The sequence below is a fragment of the Zootoca vivipara genome, chromosome 5 (assembly GCF_965207765.1).
Source record: "Zootoca vivipara chromosome 5, rZooViv2.hap1.1, whole genome shotgun sequence".
Classification (NCBI taxonomy): domain Eukaryota; kingdom Metazoa; phylum Chordata; class Lepidosauria; order Squamata; family Lacertidae; genus Zootoca; species Zootoca vivipara.
The window spans coordinates 91,467,252-91,482,872 of NC_142588.1; positions in this window are offsets into that span (position 1 = coordinate 91,467,252).

Here is a 15,621-nt window from a genome sequence, read left to right on the forward strand (position 1 = left end):
ACATCTGATGGGAGGGCGTTCCCCAGGGAACCCCACACACAATTTTTATTCTTTTAAATACAGATAAATGCATAAACTTTTGCCTGCTTGCCTCTGCTCAGACTTGGAGCAGGTCCTGCATGGGTGCTTCGGTTTGTGGTAATGCCTCTCTCAGAGTGCAGGACACTGAGCCCATTTCTCGCAGGGAGGGAACTGCCAGAAGGCCCTCAGAGCTGGACCTCAGTGTCTGGGCTGAACGATGGGGGTGGAAACGCTCCTTCAGGTATACGCGGCTGAGGCCGTACCAGTACCCTTAGATCTGTAGTAATCTAGCAAAAGACAGCATATTTGTAACCTGATTTGAAATATAAATGAGATATTGACCCATTTATCTTTTTTTTTCAAGGCGGGGAGAAGCTAATGAGTGTATTATTGGTGTATTGGCAAAGATTTTTAGACTAAACGGTTTGCAGCATCACTGAAGGCAAGGCTGGGTTTGAAGAGGAGAAACTGTGCTGGTTGGCAGGAATAAAGCAGCTAGATTAGACCTCTGCTGAGAAACAGATGCTGCTTTGGAGACCAGCTGCCCTGGGGAAATAAAGCAGCCCAAATTGGTGGGAGAGGATTAGTTGGCATGTCAGCGCAAGAGAGCATCTGCCTGGGATAAAGGATGCTGCGTCAGCAAAGGAGCTCCTCTTTGTACAAACGGTGCAACACTAGCCTTGCCCTTGACACCATGACGCTGAGCAGTAGAAAAGTTCAGGTAGGCCACTTGCAGATGGTTTGATACCAGAAAACCACTTGAGGAGATTAGATTGGTCAGCCACCTATTCTGGATGAGGTTCACTCCCTCTGAAATAACAGGTTAATAGTTTGGGGATCTATCTTTGTCACTGAAGGTGACAAAGGCAGCCTCAGCGGCTAGGAATTTTATCAGTGACTGCTTTGAAGGTGACTCAGAAATTACAACTAGTCCAGAATGCAGCAGCTAGACTGGTGACTGGGAGCGGCCAATGGGACCATATAACACCGGTCACTTTAAGGACTGCCTGATTCCTTCTAACCCTTCTGTAGGTAGAACATCTAATTTGCATGCACAAATCACACTGCATCACACTGAGTCAACAGTGTGATGCAGCAGCGAAAAAAGCCAATGCAATTCTGGGCTGCATCAATAGGAGTATAGCGTCTAGATCAAGGGAAGTAATAGTACCACTGTATTCTGCTCTGGTCAGACCTCACCTGGAGTACTGTGTCCAGTTCTGGGCACCACAGTTCAAGAAGGATACTGACAAGCTGGAACGTGTCCAGAAGAGGGCAACCAAAATGGTCAAAGGCTTGGAAACAATGCCTTATGAGGAACGGCTTAGGGAGCTGGGTATGTTTAGCCTGGAGAAGAGAAGGTTAAGGGGTGATATGATAGCCAGGTTCAAATATATAAAAGGATGTCATATAGAGGAGGGTGAAAGGTTGTTTTCTGCTGCTCCAGAGAAGCGGACACGGAGCAATGGATTCAAGCTACAAGAAAGAAGATTCCACCTAAACATTAGGAAGAACTTCCTGACAGTAAGAGCTGTTCGGCAGTGGAATTTGCTACCAAGGAGTGCGGTGGAGTCTCCTTCTTTGGAGGTCTTTAAGCGGAGGCTTGACAGCCATATGTCAAGAATGCTTTGATGGTGTTTCCTGCTTGGCAGGGGGTTGGACTGGATAGCCCTTGTGGTCTCTTCCAACTCTATGATTCTATGAAATCCCCAGGTTTAATCCATGGCAGCATCTCCAGTGGCAAATATATTCAGCAATCTGAAATGCAACCTTTACCTTTTAATTAGAAATGCAAATAATAATAATAATCATCATCATCATCTTGCAAGGAAGTATTACCATTTAAACTGCTGGGGTGAAGTAGGAACCCCATCAAAGAAAAGGAAAGATGTATCCAGCATCTGCTTCCTTGTTTCCCTCGTTCTCTGTGCTAATCGGTCACAATGGAAAGTGAAACTTGAAGACAAAAGACAGTACATCAAAAGTGTCAAGGGAGACAGAGCATTGGAAACTTCACTTGTTTTGGATCTGAAGGTTCAAGGGCAGGCACCCCCAAACTTCGGCCCTCCAGATGTTTTGGACTACAATTTCCATCTTCCCCAACCATTGGTCCTGTTAGCTAGGGATAATGGGGGTTGTAGGCCAAAACATCTGGAGGGCCGCAGTTTGGGGGTGCCTGTTCAAGGAGGGTGGCCAGGTTGGAAGAGGATTCACAAATGAAGGGAAGCCACTCTCCTTGTTTGTTACATAAAATTTAAACACCACTTGATTGTTTAAAAACAAATCCCAAAAACTTTAAAGCGTTTTACAAAAGGTAAAACAGCCAAATCAAGAAAAAAATGCAACCCTACTTGAAAGCATACAAAAGTTCAGATGCTAAAGCAGATAAAATTTACCTCAGCTTTCTCAACATCTGGGTAGGCTTGTCTAAACAAGAATGTTTTAGCAGGAGTTCTTTGCAGACATCACACCCCAAAGATTTATCATTTGGGGGGTGGGAGGTGGGATAGCATTTGCCAACAGCACAGTGAAGACAAGAGCTGTGAATCTACTCCTGGTGTGTTTGCTGTCAGATGGAGATGGGGAAATGTCACTTTGGATGTCGTGGGAATACTTCACCATCCCTCCAACAACTGGGGAGCAAATGTTAGAACTGGCTGAAGCCAATCAGCAGATCTTGGTGACAAAGCAAGGAAGTGGTTCCTAAGTTTATAGTCTTATGCCTTACCTTTATAAGAAATAGTAAAATGTTCAGTTTGCAATCAGAAGTCCAGCAATCTTAAATGAAGCAAAATCACACAGTCATGACTTTCTCTCTCTCTTGGTTAATGGGACTGAGGGTTTCTGAGGAAATGCTGCTTGGGGCAGAAAGGAGTTGTAGGCCAAAAAAAAGGGATTTCTAAGTGGTGTAAGAATTTTGAGGTCATATATGTAATAAATGTTCATAAATGTACCAAGCAAACAGTACAGGAAGACAGGCCTGAAAACCATTTTGATTCTCCCAAAAACGACCAAATGTTTCTCTGCAAGGAGAGAAGGAGGGTGAAGGAACTTTCTCATTGTCTCAAGAATTAAAGTGATTTCCATCTCAAAGGAATGGCCAGGCTACCCAGGAAAAGGCAAACTAAGAACTTTGTTAAATTAATAAGTTACATAGTAAACAGGATAGACAGGATTTCATGTTAATGCCTCCTCACACCCAACCGCTTACCAACAATACTTGCATTTACATATTGTCAAATTCAGGGACATCGCTGTAATCAAGCCATCTCCAGAATAATCAGGGTGCCATTTCCAGAAGATTCACAGATAATGCTCACAAGTGCTCTGTTTACTGAAAATTTTAATCTCCCCTTCCCGCCTGTTTTCGCTCCATCCACTTACATGTACAGCCAAAGGTATATAAGGGGAAATGTTCTTTTGTTCAGGGTCCCTCTTGCCATCTCTGCTTTGGGGCGGGGGGGGGGGGGAACCTCTGTTATAACAGACCTCTGTCTTTTTTTAATAAAGATCACGCTTTGCTTTACAAGCCCTGGGTTTTGGTCTTTGTCATTTTATCCCAACCAAAAGGAGCCTAGGTCCATCTGCTCCTTAGAGCAGGCATCCCCAAACTTCGGCCCTCCAGATGTTTTAGACTACAATTCCCATCATCCCTGACCACTGGTCCTGTTAACTAGGGATCATGGGAGTTGTAGGCCAAAACATCTGGAGGGCCGCAGTTTGGGGATGCCTGCCTTAGAGGATTTCAGTTCTCCTTTTGAGGCTGATCTCCCTTTAAGGGAACTTATTAATTTTTATATCATAGGCACCAGGTATGGGAAGACTGATTTAGGGATCTGGAAGAAGGAGGACAGCTCACTGGCCTAGCTCCAACCTTTAATAGCAGTCTCTTACCACAGAGAGATAACCAGAGGTTGCCTTCTGTTTGTCTCAGGAGACTGTGGAGAAGTGTGCCTTTGCGGGTGAGAGCAAACTGTTGGCCTGTTGCAGCATTTGCTGTGGCTGTAGAGACCCATACGGGAGAGATGTGTTTTGTTGTAGCTGGGTCAGATACACCATTGCATTTCTTCTCTCTGCACTCCTCCTAGCTGTCATTCCTCCCATTGTGTATGCCATCAAATGCCAACAGTGCCCTTCAGCTCTCTATATTGGACAAACAGGCCAAACCCTATGCCAAAGGATAAATGGACATAAATCTGACATCAGGAACCACAAGACAGAGAAACCAGTAGGAGAACACTTCAATCTCCCAGGACATTCTATACAAGATCTCAAAGCAGCTGTTTTATTACAGAAAAATTTCAGGAACAGACTGGAAAGAGAAATTGCTGAATTGGAACTCATTACCAAGCTTAAAACCAAGGAGCCACCTGGGATGAACAAAGACATTGGATTATTATCTCATTATGCATGATCAAGCTTTCATTAGCGCCTCAGCCCTTGCTCCCCCCCCCCCCGCAGGACCAATTGCAGTCATCAGCAGTCATTAACAGCCATCTACAGGTTTACCACTCCCATCAACCCATCAACCATTCCTACCCTCCCCCCACCCCCCTCTGTATATACATAAGGGTTGACTCTTCTGTTTCAAGTGTATCTGAAGAAGTGTGCATGCACACGAAAGCTCATACCAAAATAAAAACTTAGTTGATCTTTAAGGTGCTACTGAAGGAATTTTTTTTTATTCCTCCCCTGGTCACTCACTGCTATGGATATAGATTTTGTCTGGCCCTTGAGACTCTTCCCAGGCAACATCTCCTCCCCAGGGCTCCCCTATGTTTCACCCTCTTTCTTGCCTGGATAGAGAGCTGTGTCTCTGTCTCTGTGTGTGGAAACCAGCCTTTTGTTGGAAGGTTGGATTTGTATCCATTGCTTTGCCCACTTTTGTCCTAGCATTGGCACATGGCCCCTGGAAGGTCACCCAGAATGGACTGTGGCCCTCTGGCTGAAATAAGGTTCCCCAACCCTGTGCTAAAAGCATTCCTTTCCAGTCTCCAGGCTGCTGCTGAAAAGCTGTGGGAGCTTCCCCCAAAGCCAGTGCATTCCCTGGCTTCCCCCAGAGATGGTTCACTTCTTAGCCACCAGCTGGAGCTCTTGCTCTGCTTCAGTCCCTGTTTGCAAATCAAGTGAGGAACACAGTTGTTGGCATCTATCTGTCTTGAGAGGCAATGGAGTGTGCCTCTGGGGGGTGAAGTCAAACCACTGCATACTATCAGCGTAATATCTTGTCAAGCCACTTCGAAAGTTTTTCTTCCATACAAAGTGACAGAGAATTTAATAAAGATGGTGAAGTAGAATAATGGGTGCTTTCCTTTCACCCAAATGTTTCCACTCCTTGCGACCACCACCAGAAGCCCACTCCCCCCCCAAAAAAACCCTTCCTGGTCTACTCTTTACAGGTAGGTAGCCGTGTTGGTCTGAGTCGAAGCAAAATAAAAAAATTCCTTCAGTAGCACCTTAAAGACCAACTAAGTTTTTATTTTGGTATGAGCTTTCGTGTGCATGCACACTTCGTCAGATATGAGCTTTCGTGTGCATGCGCACTTTGTCAGATATGAGCTTTCGTGTGCATGCGCACTTTGTCAGATATGAGCTTTCGTGTGCATGCGCACTTTGTCAGATATGAGCTTTCGTGTGCATCTACAGGTTTACCACTCCTATCAGCCCATCACCCATTCCCCCCACCCCCCACCTCCCACTCTCTGAATATACATAAGGGTCTGGTGGATTCTGTTTCAGTGTATCTGACGAAGTGTGCATGCACACGAAAGCTCATACCAAAATAAAAACTTAGTTGGTCTTTAAGGTGCTACTGAAGGAATTTTTTTATTTGGTCTACTCTTGTCAGTGTTTTGTTGCAAGCGGACTTGAGAAACCTTTTTTTGCTCTGCTCAGGGCAACCCGGGACTCGTGCCGTGTGGATCCTGGCACAGGAAGAAAGGCACAAGTTTTCCATTGGTGCTTTAACTGATCGCGCAGGTCTTGTCTTGCATGCCTCCATGCCTAAAGCTTTTATCTACAGCAACATGTGTATATTCCTTTGGTGTGAGCCGCTGACGTGACGTCCAAACAAAACAGGAAGATCGAATCATTTCTCAGACTATTTGCACAAGCAGTTGCTACAGACGTCAAGCGACAGCGAGCTCTTGCACAGCCCTTGTCCGACCTTGAGACAAAGGCAATCAGTTCTCAAGGCTGCAAGCGATTAATATCAGTTAGAAAGTTGATGGGGCATCCAGCTCGCACCTCTCTTTTCTCTCCAGGAAACTGAACTGCTTGCTTTCCTCCAATTCTCCCCAGAGACGAATGTGTGGCATGAGCCCAGACGTTCAAGGCAGTGTTGGGTGGAGCCTCCCACAAGCTGCCACAAATGCACATAAACTCCAGCAGCTATTATGAAGAGAGCAAAAGGGAGAAGGGAAGGAAACAAACATTTCTATCTCTGCCCTACACAGCTACCTACAAATAGGCTTCTGGTTGCCTCTGGGTGGTCAGATGGATTCCATTGATAAGGGGTGCTTGGTACAGGTGGGATTCTGATTTTTGAGTGGCTCCAACCAGTCAATCCCAGGACGGACATAATGCTTCAGAGAAAAGGGCGTAACACTGTTAATTTTTTTTGGGGGGGGGGTGTTCCTGGACCACCTTCTAATTCCTGAAATAGCTAGCTAGCTTCCTGGTGATGTGATGGGCCATGAAGGGGAACAAAGGAAGTGGCTCTGTGCAAGGTGGCAAATAGGTGGTGCCCCCTCCCTCAACTCACGGGTAGTTAGAAGGGCAAAGGCAAAGTTGAGAGCAGATAGTTTGGAGTGATGTGAGCTGGAAGCAAAGCAGCAATCTGGGAAACGAGAAAGACAGAGTGATGTTTGAATCCAGGGCTGTGGCTATGGGAAAAACAAGACCCTCTTGGAGTGTCCATGCTGTGAACCCCTTCATCGTAGGCTCAGGTTGTAGATATGTGGAAATGAACCATATATCATAAAGACACCACAGTCGCTGCAGGTGCCTATGAACCTTGGGCAAACGCTTGGAATCTCTGGAAACTAATGTCACTTGGAGATTAGGGTGGTGTGTGGCAATATCTTTGGGGAAACTGGGGAAGGGGGCTGTCAGAGTGTTATCTGCTGTCTGTGCCCTGCTAGAGAGCAAGCTTTCATCAGCTTGTGTGTTGGAGGGGAAGCGTGACTTCACCTGCAGAAGGGGATGGAGTGGTCCACGAGCATCTTTCGGTCATTCTACAGGTGTAGTGTGGCTCCAGAAGATAACAACCCCTCATCCAGGAAAACTCCTGTGTAGGGCTGTGCCTTTAAGAAACATTTCCTGCTCCATTGCTCCACCAGAAATGTTCTGTAATGTTATCCTTAGTCTCATGGTTCTAGTTATAGGTAGGTAGCCGTGTTGGTCTGCCGTAGTCGAAACAAAATAAAAAAATTCCTTCCAGTAGCACCTTAGAGACCAACTAAGTTTGTCATTGGTATGAGCTTTCGTGTGCATGCACACTTCTTCAGATACACAGTGTGGCAAACTTAGTTGGTCTCTAAGGTGCTACTGGAAGGAATTTTTTAACTTGTAGTTTCATGGTCATAGATGTTTATCTTGAAAGGCTGGGCTCCGGGAATTGTGTCAACATTAAGAAGCCTTTGCTGTTTATGCACTCAGTTCAGAAACCACAAATACTGTACACTTTCACCCCCTCCTCTAAACGGCACTGAGGGAAGCGGGGAGGAAGGGGGTAAATGTCCTAAATGTTTAACAACAGCAACAACAAAAAGTCCCCCGCCCACAGATTAGGCCAACCAGAGTCAAATGGCTCGGGAGACTGACTCACACACTGGGAATGAAGGGTCAGGGTGCCTCTGAGGACATGCTCAAGGAATCCTCTCCTGAGCCACCCAAGTACCAGAACTGAGCTCACAAGCCTTTTGCACAAAACTCCACTCCTGGATTTCCTCCAAAATCAAAGGAATAAAGGCTCCTGAGCCACAATTTTGTTCCTGAATCTGGTTGGTGGAATGCATGTCTCCAGTGTGGGCAACAGCCCATGTAGTGAAGGAGCGTCCCCACCCCCATCGTTCAGCCCAGACACTGAGGTCCAACTCCAAGGGCCTTCTGGTGGTTCCCTCCCTGCAAGAAGTGAAGTTACAGGGAACCAGGCAGAGGGTCTTCTCGGTGGTGGCGCCCACCCTGTGGAACACCCGCCCATCATATGTCAAGGAAATAAACAACTATCTGACTTTTAGAAGACATCTGAAGGCAGCCCTGTTTAGGGAAGTTTTTAATGTTTGATGCTTTATCGTGCTTTTAATATTCTGTTGGGAGCCGCTCAGAGTGGCTGGGGAAACCAGATTGTTGGGCTAGGGCTTAGAAGACCTGGGTTCAGATCCCTACTTGGCCATGAAGCTCACTGGGTGACCCCTGATGTGAAGGTACCAGCATCTCTGGTGTGTTGCTTGGAAAGCAGACCTCCAGGAGCAGGATAGGGCTGCAAACAGAGCAGGTAAGTTAATCACCCCCCATATCAGTCATACCTAAGGCACACTACACCTAGATGTAGTTATGGCAGCCTCCAATGCCTCACAGGAATTTGTGTGGGGGATGGAAACCAGTGGCTTGGTAAATCTAAAGTTAGATTTGACATTTCCAACATAATGTGTGCTGGCTTAATGCTGTTAGGTTTACAGTTGCAGTTTCTCAAACACTTCATTCCTGGGCAAATCTTTCCTCTGTATTTGCTAGATTTTCACGGAGAGAGCAAAGCACTCCCACGCACTCCAGGCTGACTTTATTGGAGAGTCACAATTGTTACTCTTGCCTTCGTAACACTAGGAACATTGCGTGGTGATGTCCTTATTCTGGTTTCCAGTTCACATGACCTATTAGTTTTCTGGTGGAAAACCCCTGTGCTTTAGAGAGTGCAATGACTTCTACCTTCAGAAAGACATTGGAAGCCTACACTGTCTAAAAGATTTCTACAAAACAACAAACCCATAGCAACACAAGAAATACAAGACAAACTAGGGGAGACCCAAATACCTTGGCTAACACACCATCAACTACATGTCTTCCTAAACAATCCAGCAGTAAAATCAGCAGCCACTAGGCCCTTGACCACCTTCGAAAACCTCCTGACACCAGAGGGACATGGCAAAGGGATGGTATCCACAATATACAAAATATTGCTCCAACATCACAGAAACCCCCTTGACACAATCAAAGAACAATGGGAGCATGACATAGGCTATGAAATTAACTCCACCCAATGGACTAGAATGTGGTCTAAACCTCCCTTTAAGTCCATACCGGTCAAAAGAAGGAAATGTACTCTGAAACTCACCTACAGGTGGTACTTAACACCATGGAAACTGGCACTGATACGCCCAGGAACCTCACCAAGATGTTGGAGAGGCTGCCCCTCCACAGGCACAGGCGCATACCTCCACATGTGGTGAGAATGCCCTAAAATCCAGCCCTTCTGGACAAGAGATATGCAAAATAACTAAACAGGTATTAGAACTCACCCCAGAACTGGCCCTACTGAAAATCCTTAAGATCACATAATGCCACTTACATTATACAGAGCTTATAACCCACGTACTCTCAGCAGCCAGAAGCGTCATAGCCAGAAACTGGAGAGACCTATCAGGAGTAAACATGGACCAATGGTATCAAATTGTATGGGAAACAGCCTTACTAGAAAAGCTGAGCAATAAACGGAAACTGACATGGGGACAAATAGAAGAGGATGCCTTCACCCCAGTATGGCTCCCCTTTATCACATACACAGACCAACAAGGCAACGACAAGAACTCACCAAGAGCATACAAATCAATCTGGCTTACCTGACCCAACAAGCCCTCCCCCCCCCAATGCAAACAAACCCCACTGCAGACAACCACAGACAACCAACCACACCCTGCTCCCCCATACCTCTCACTACCAAGCCTACCCAGTTGACGCTGACACAAAACCCCAGACATACAGTATACAAAATAATATAAGCCTCACCACCCCCTCCTCTCCCCCCTCTTCTTCCCCAACACTAATGTCTCACAACAAATGTAACCGATTTGTAAGAAAGTCTGTAAAACCAGAAAAAAAGAAACAAGGCATGAACTTTTATAAACCAAGAAAATCTTTAATGAAAATAAATTAAAAACTTGCAGATGTAATTTCAGAGCCTATGTCTATAATCTATGAGAATTCTTAGAGAACAGGTGATGTACCTGCAGACTGGAGGCAGATAATGAAGTCTGTGAGCACTTAGAAAAGGATGCTGTGATTACTAAGATCCAGCATGAGTTTTTCATAAGCAAGTCATGCCAGATGAATACAGTAATTTCTTTTTTGATGGAATTACAAGCTTGGTGGATCAGGGAAATGCTGTGGACATAGTATATCTTGATTTCAGTAAGGCTTTTGACAAAGTCCCCCTTGATGTTCTTGTGCAAAATGTCATAGCTGGTGAGCCATTGCTATAGAGAACCATATTGTACTGTGCTAAAATGACAGAAGTTGCTTTTCCTTTCCTGGAAAGAAAGAAATGGGGCCTCTTAGGTCTTAGTGATGTGTGAAATCTAGGCCCCATATTTCCGTAAAGCCCAAATAATACAAAGATGAGAAATGACTCCGAAGCTACAAATCCTGCACTCTGTAAATAATGCAATGATTGCTCTCTTATTCAAATATCTGAAGAAGTGTGCATGCACACGAAAGCTCATACCAAAATAAAAACTTAGTTGGTCTTTAAGGTGCTACTGAAGGAATTTTTTTATTTTATTCAAATGAATTTATTTAGCCTATATTTTGAAACCCAGTACTGGGAGCCAGCATGGCTCTGTGAGTGACAGGTCCGGGGGAGTCCGAGCAAGTCCTAAATTTTCCACGCAATTATTGCATGGCCGATGGGCAAGTCACAATCTTCGCTGCAGTTCATCATCTTTACAGAAGGAATCATAGTGACATAGGTTATTGAGGGAAAAGCTATACTGAGATGGCAAAACGGCATCAATGTTGGCACATAAAAGTGTTTCATAAGCCAGGGAAAAAACACACACGCACACCCTATAATGGTAGCTGAGCCTGGGATTTTATTAGGTAAACGTGGGTGTATAAACAGGTAGGAGGTCAGTAGAACAAATGCACAGACTCAGATTTACGTAATCTTGGGATTAGCAAAATGCTGAGTCACTTTGATAGGCGACTTGCATATGAAAGGGTGGTGTATGGCAGCCCCTGCTGAGGATGTGTCCTCAATGAGCCTACACATTTTTTGCATTGCATCTTCTCTGCGATCAGTGCTTGTCATTCGATAGTGGGCACGTACAACCCCATGGCAACACTGTCCTCAATACTTTTCCACGCAGAAGGAAGTGGTAGCTTTTGCAGGATCTCGGTGTGCAAAAATGTGTGTGCACCCAAGAAGACATCACTGGGGGGCCCTGGTGACCTCACTGTATGAGGTGGGGACAGATGCAGCCCCCTCTCATTTGGCCTGATTCAATATCGTCACGTAGAACTGTTCCGCAGGATCCACTGAGAACCAAAGCCTTGTAAGAATCAACAGCAGTGGTTCTCAAAGGATGTGGCATGCCACACTGGTGTGGCAGGAGAGGATGGCAAGTGTGCCAGGAAGATTCAAGGACAATCAATATTGTATTCCGGGAATGAGCCAAGTTCTTATGTGGCTGCATTGTTTTATGCTTTTCTGATTCCCTATGATGTCAAGGAAATAAACAACTATCTGACTTTTAGAAGACATCTGTAGGCTGCCCTGTATAGGGAAGTTTTTAATGTTTGATGTTTTACTGTGCTTGAAAGGTTTGATTTGTTTAATTTGTTGAAAGCCGCCCTCGTGGCTGGGGCAACCCTGTGAGATGGGAGGCATCTAAATAAATAAATGGATTTTGATTATGATATTATAAAGCATTTGTGTTCTGTGTTATAAATCAAGCACTGCTAGAAGTTTTTTCTTCCCCCACCCCCCAAATGTATTTCTTATCAATAAAAAAATTGGTGTGCCACAAGCAGATTTTTATTCTGAAAGTGTGGCCCGGGGAGGGGGAGAGTTTGAGAACCACTGATCTAAGGAACCAGAATGCATGTCTACAATGTTCCCCAGCAGAAAATAGATACATTTGCTTACAAGGGGCTCATGGTGCCAAAGTGGTACTCTCCAGACATTGCTGGCTCTACCATGAGGCAGAGTGAGGAAGCTGCCTCAAGCGGCAAATGCTGAAAGGCAAGAGGAGAACAGAGCTGTGTGAATTTCCAACCATGATTACAAAACAAAAATACACCTGCACCACTCAGAATAAAATGGCCCCAAACAGCAGTAAAATTACAACCCAACCAGTTTATATATGCATGCTCAAAGCTCCCGGTGGAATATTCTACAGGAAGATTTCTGATTAATGGTGGCCAAACCAGTACATTCAGTTAAAGTTCAAGCCATTATTCTAGCTTGCCATAATAACTGTACTTAAATTTGCACCAACAATTGAACAAAAAACACTTTGCATGGCTCATTATGTATGGCGTTGAAAAGGACCAAGCAGAGGACATGATAGAAAGGATTTTGCATCAAGAAAGTTTTGAATATTTGGGCGGGCAATAATAGACAAAAAGCCCTTAGAGGAGAAGGAAGAAAAGTTGTTACTATTATCATTTATATAGCAGTCTCTCAGTAAATATTCCTTGGGCTGCTTGCCACAAATCAATCTTAGAAAAGCAGCATTAAAATGTTTATTAAAATGTTTGTACAGTAGTTGATATTGTTTCAAAATAGGTTTTTGTTTTGTTTTCAATGGCATTGTTTTGCTACTTGGTTCTCTGCCACCAAAATGACTCTCTGTTTTATAGCCACTTTCCTCCATTCCACTTGCTATATTCCTCAGAAAGGAAGCTTAGACTGTATTTTTCAACTTGCCTGGAATCTTGCCTTCTAGCAACTCCTGCAGCCAAGCTGGTGACAAATGTCTTGCTCTGCTTAGGACCACATCAGCGAGGCTGAGAGGGGCGTCTTGTCATCTGGGCAGACCAGGACCTCCAGACACACAGCCCAGGCTTGCAGCGGCTTGACTTCACCCCCGGAGGTGGACTTTTGAGACAGAAGAATGCCAACAATGGAATTCTCCTTTCAATATTCCAAATATTAACTAGATTCTGACATTTAGTTATTGGGTTTGGGGTCTCTCCCCTCCCCCCAAATTATAACAATACTTAACCCTGGGCAGCACATCCTGCTATATCATAAATTATTGTTCTTCATCTTAAAGAAAGCAAAGGACATTGATGGCGAAGAAGAAGAAGAAGAAGAAGAAGAAGAAGAAGAAGAAGAAGAAGAAGAAGAAGAAGAAGAAGAAAAGAATTATTTATTTCCAACCCGGCCATTCCATTAAATGTGCTCTTGAGCTAAGACAGAATTCTAAAAGAAACATAAGACATTGGCTGAACTGTGTGTTAAAAACACCAGGCGAGTCCATGCTTAAGGCTATTTATTACAAGTTTCCCACTGTCTAATGCATCCTCTGTGGTTTTCTTCTTACAGGTCATTTTGCAACCCTTCCTCTTAGCCTGTTATTAAGCACTTGCGAAAGGATTTTGCAGGGCGCCATTGTGGTGTGGGAAAAGTACTCAGCAATCAGGCTGGAATCTGAGCCCAGGTAATTTGCAGTTGGTTGGACTGGAGCCAATGGGACCTCTGAGACCAATTTGCTCAGTATCAGGGTTCTGGCTGGCTGGGTACCTAAGAAGAGCCTGCTGGATCGGGTCACACAGACCCAGCCCAACCATTAGGCAGGGCGAGACCATTGCCTCAGGCGGCAGAAGCTCCCCAAACAGCACACTTGTGGGTGCCCCACCTGCCCTGCCACCTCAACCAGCGGAGAAGCGGTGCTGCCATCTGTGCCAATTTTGGGCATGATTGCTTCTATTTGGCGCAAGACCTCACCCCAAATTGGTGCTGATTGTTTTCTTTTGTAGTGGGTGCTGTGGCAGCAGGAGCAGGTAAATAAATGGTTGCCCATAAGCTAGAGATTCCCTACCAGGGTAATGGATAAGAAAAGTGATGGACTAGGCAGAATTGGTAGAGCCAACAGCAAAAATAAGAGAACCTAATGAGGATTGTTTTGTGGAAGGATGGAAGCCTTTTTCAGAATATTTAAAGCAATATAGTATGAGGAATTCATGAGCAGGATTTGAAGTATGAGCAACAGAAGAAATTAGAGGTTATTGAATGGTGGTTATGATATAAGCAAGGGGGAGAAATTGTAAACACCATGGAAAATGGGAAGGGAAGAAAAAGAAAAAGTTATTGTGTTTTGGAGTGTATGTGTGAATTTTTTGAAATTTAATAAAATACAATGAATAAAAAGATACCCCACCAGGGCAAGAAATGAACAAGGTGAGAGATGAGCAGCTACATTTCAACCAGATCTTTACATTGTGCCACCTCTTTTGCTTCTCTGGATCAGGCCCAATGCATAGGACCAATTTACCATCGGCAGTGTTGTGTATTGAGTCAAAGGATTTTATATCTGCATTACTATTGTCTGTATGTGCTTTAGGGTAAAGTAACTGCCTTTTGGTTCCAGAGGGTACAGCTACTATTGGTTCATTTAAGCTGCTGTATTTGGATCCTCTGTCTTATTGGTTCCCTCCAAAAGGCAGCACTGTGATTGCCTGATATTGTTCCCTCCAAAATGTATCCCTGTCCCTATAAATGTAGCCTTCCTGCCCTCAGAGTCAGTCCTGTTTTGCCCTGAATAAAGAACTGTTCTATTGAAGATGCGTATCTGGACTTCTTAAGCCACGACTCAACAGGCAGTAACAATTAAACAATTAAAAACATGCATCTCCTGCCTTGCCCCAGTTATTCTAATGTGTGGCATAAAGACTGGGAGCTTTCGCTAGTGGTAAGGCTTTTTCTCAGTCACCACTTGGTAAGTAGGAATGAATGAATTAATGTTTATTATTATGGTCAAACAGCCAGCATACTAAAACCAGAGTTTCTGTGTAGTTCTTTGCAAAAACGATAAAGACAATCAGAATGGAATTTAACAATCAATATACGAATTAAATAGACTTGAAATGTGTGCCCAAGGAAACAATAACTCTATTTAAGAATAAGACATTTTAACTATAAGCTGTACCAATTTGTGTTTACCCTCAATTACCCTGGAATTCAAACCTAACATCTTGCTTACAACAGCTGGGTTTTTTCACCTGCCATAAAGGGATGAACCAGAAGGTGAAGTGAGTAGCAAGAGATAAGAGCCTCTGATGAAACCAGGAACTCTTTGAAAAGTGACTGGTAAAGAGCATTCCCTTGGGAATATAGGCTCCTGTGAACACCCCCCCCCCCCGAGTCTGCAAGGGGCACGCAGCAACTGGCAGAAGCATCTGATTGCATGCATCAGATATATCTCCTGTCCTAGTTCTGTCCATGGAAAGGTAATCCTTTCTGCACGAGATGTAGAGGGAAGTGAGGGGCAGATAGGACTCATCAACCTGGGAAGGGAGCCCATCTAGGAGGACGAAAAAACTCTGGTCCTAAACCTCATTTGTGAGAAACGCTTTGAGAGTAAATCCCAGAGGAAAAAT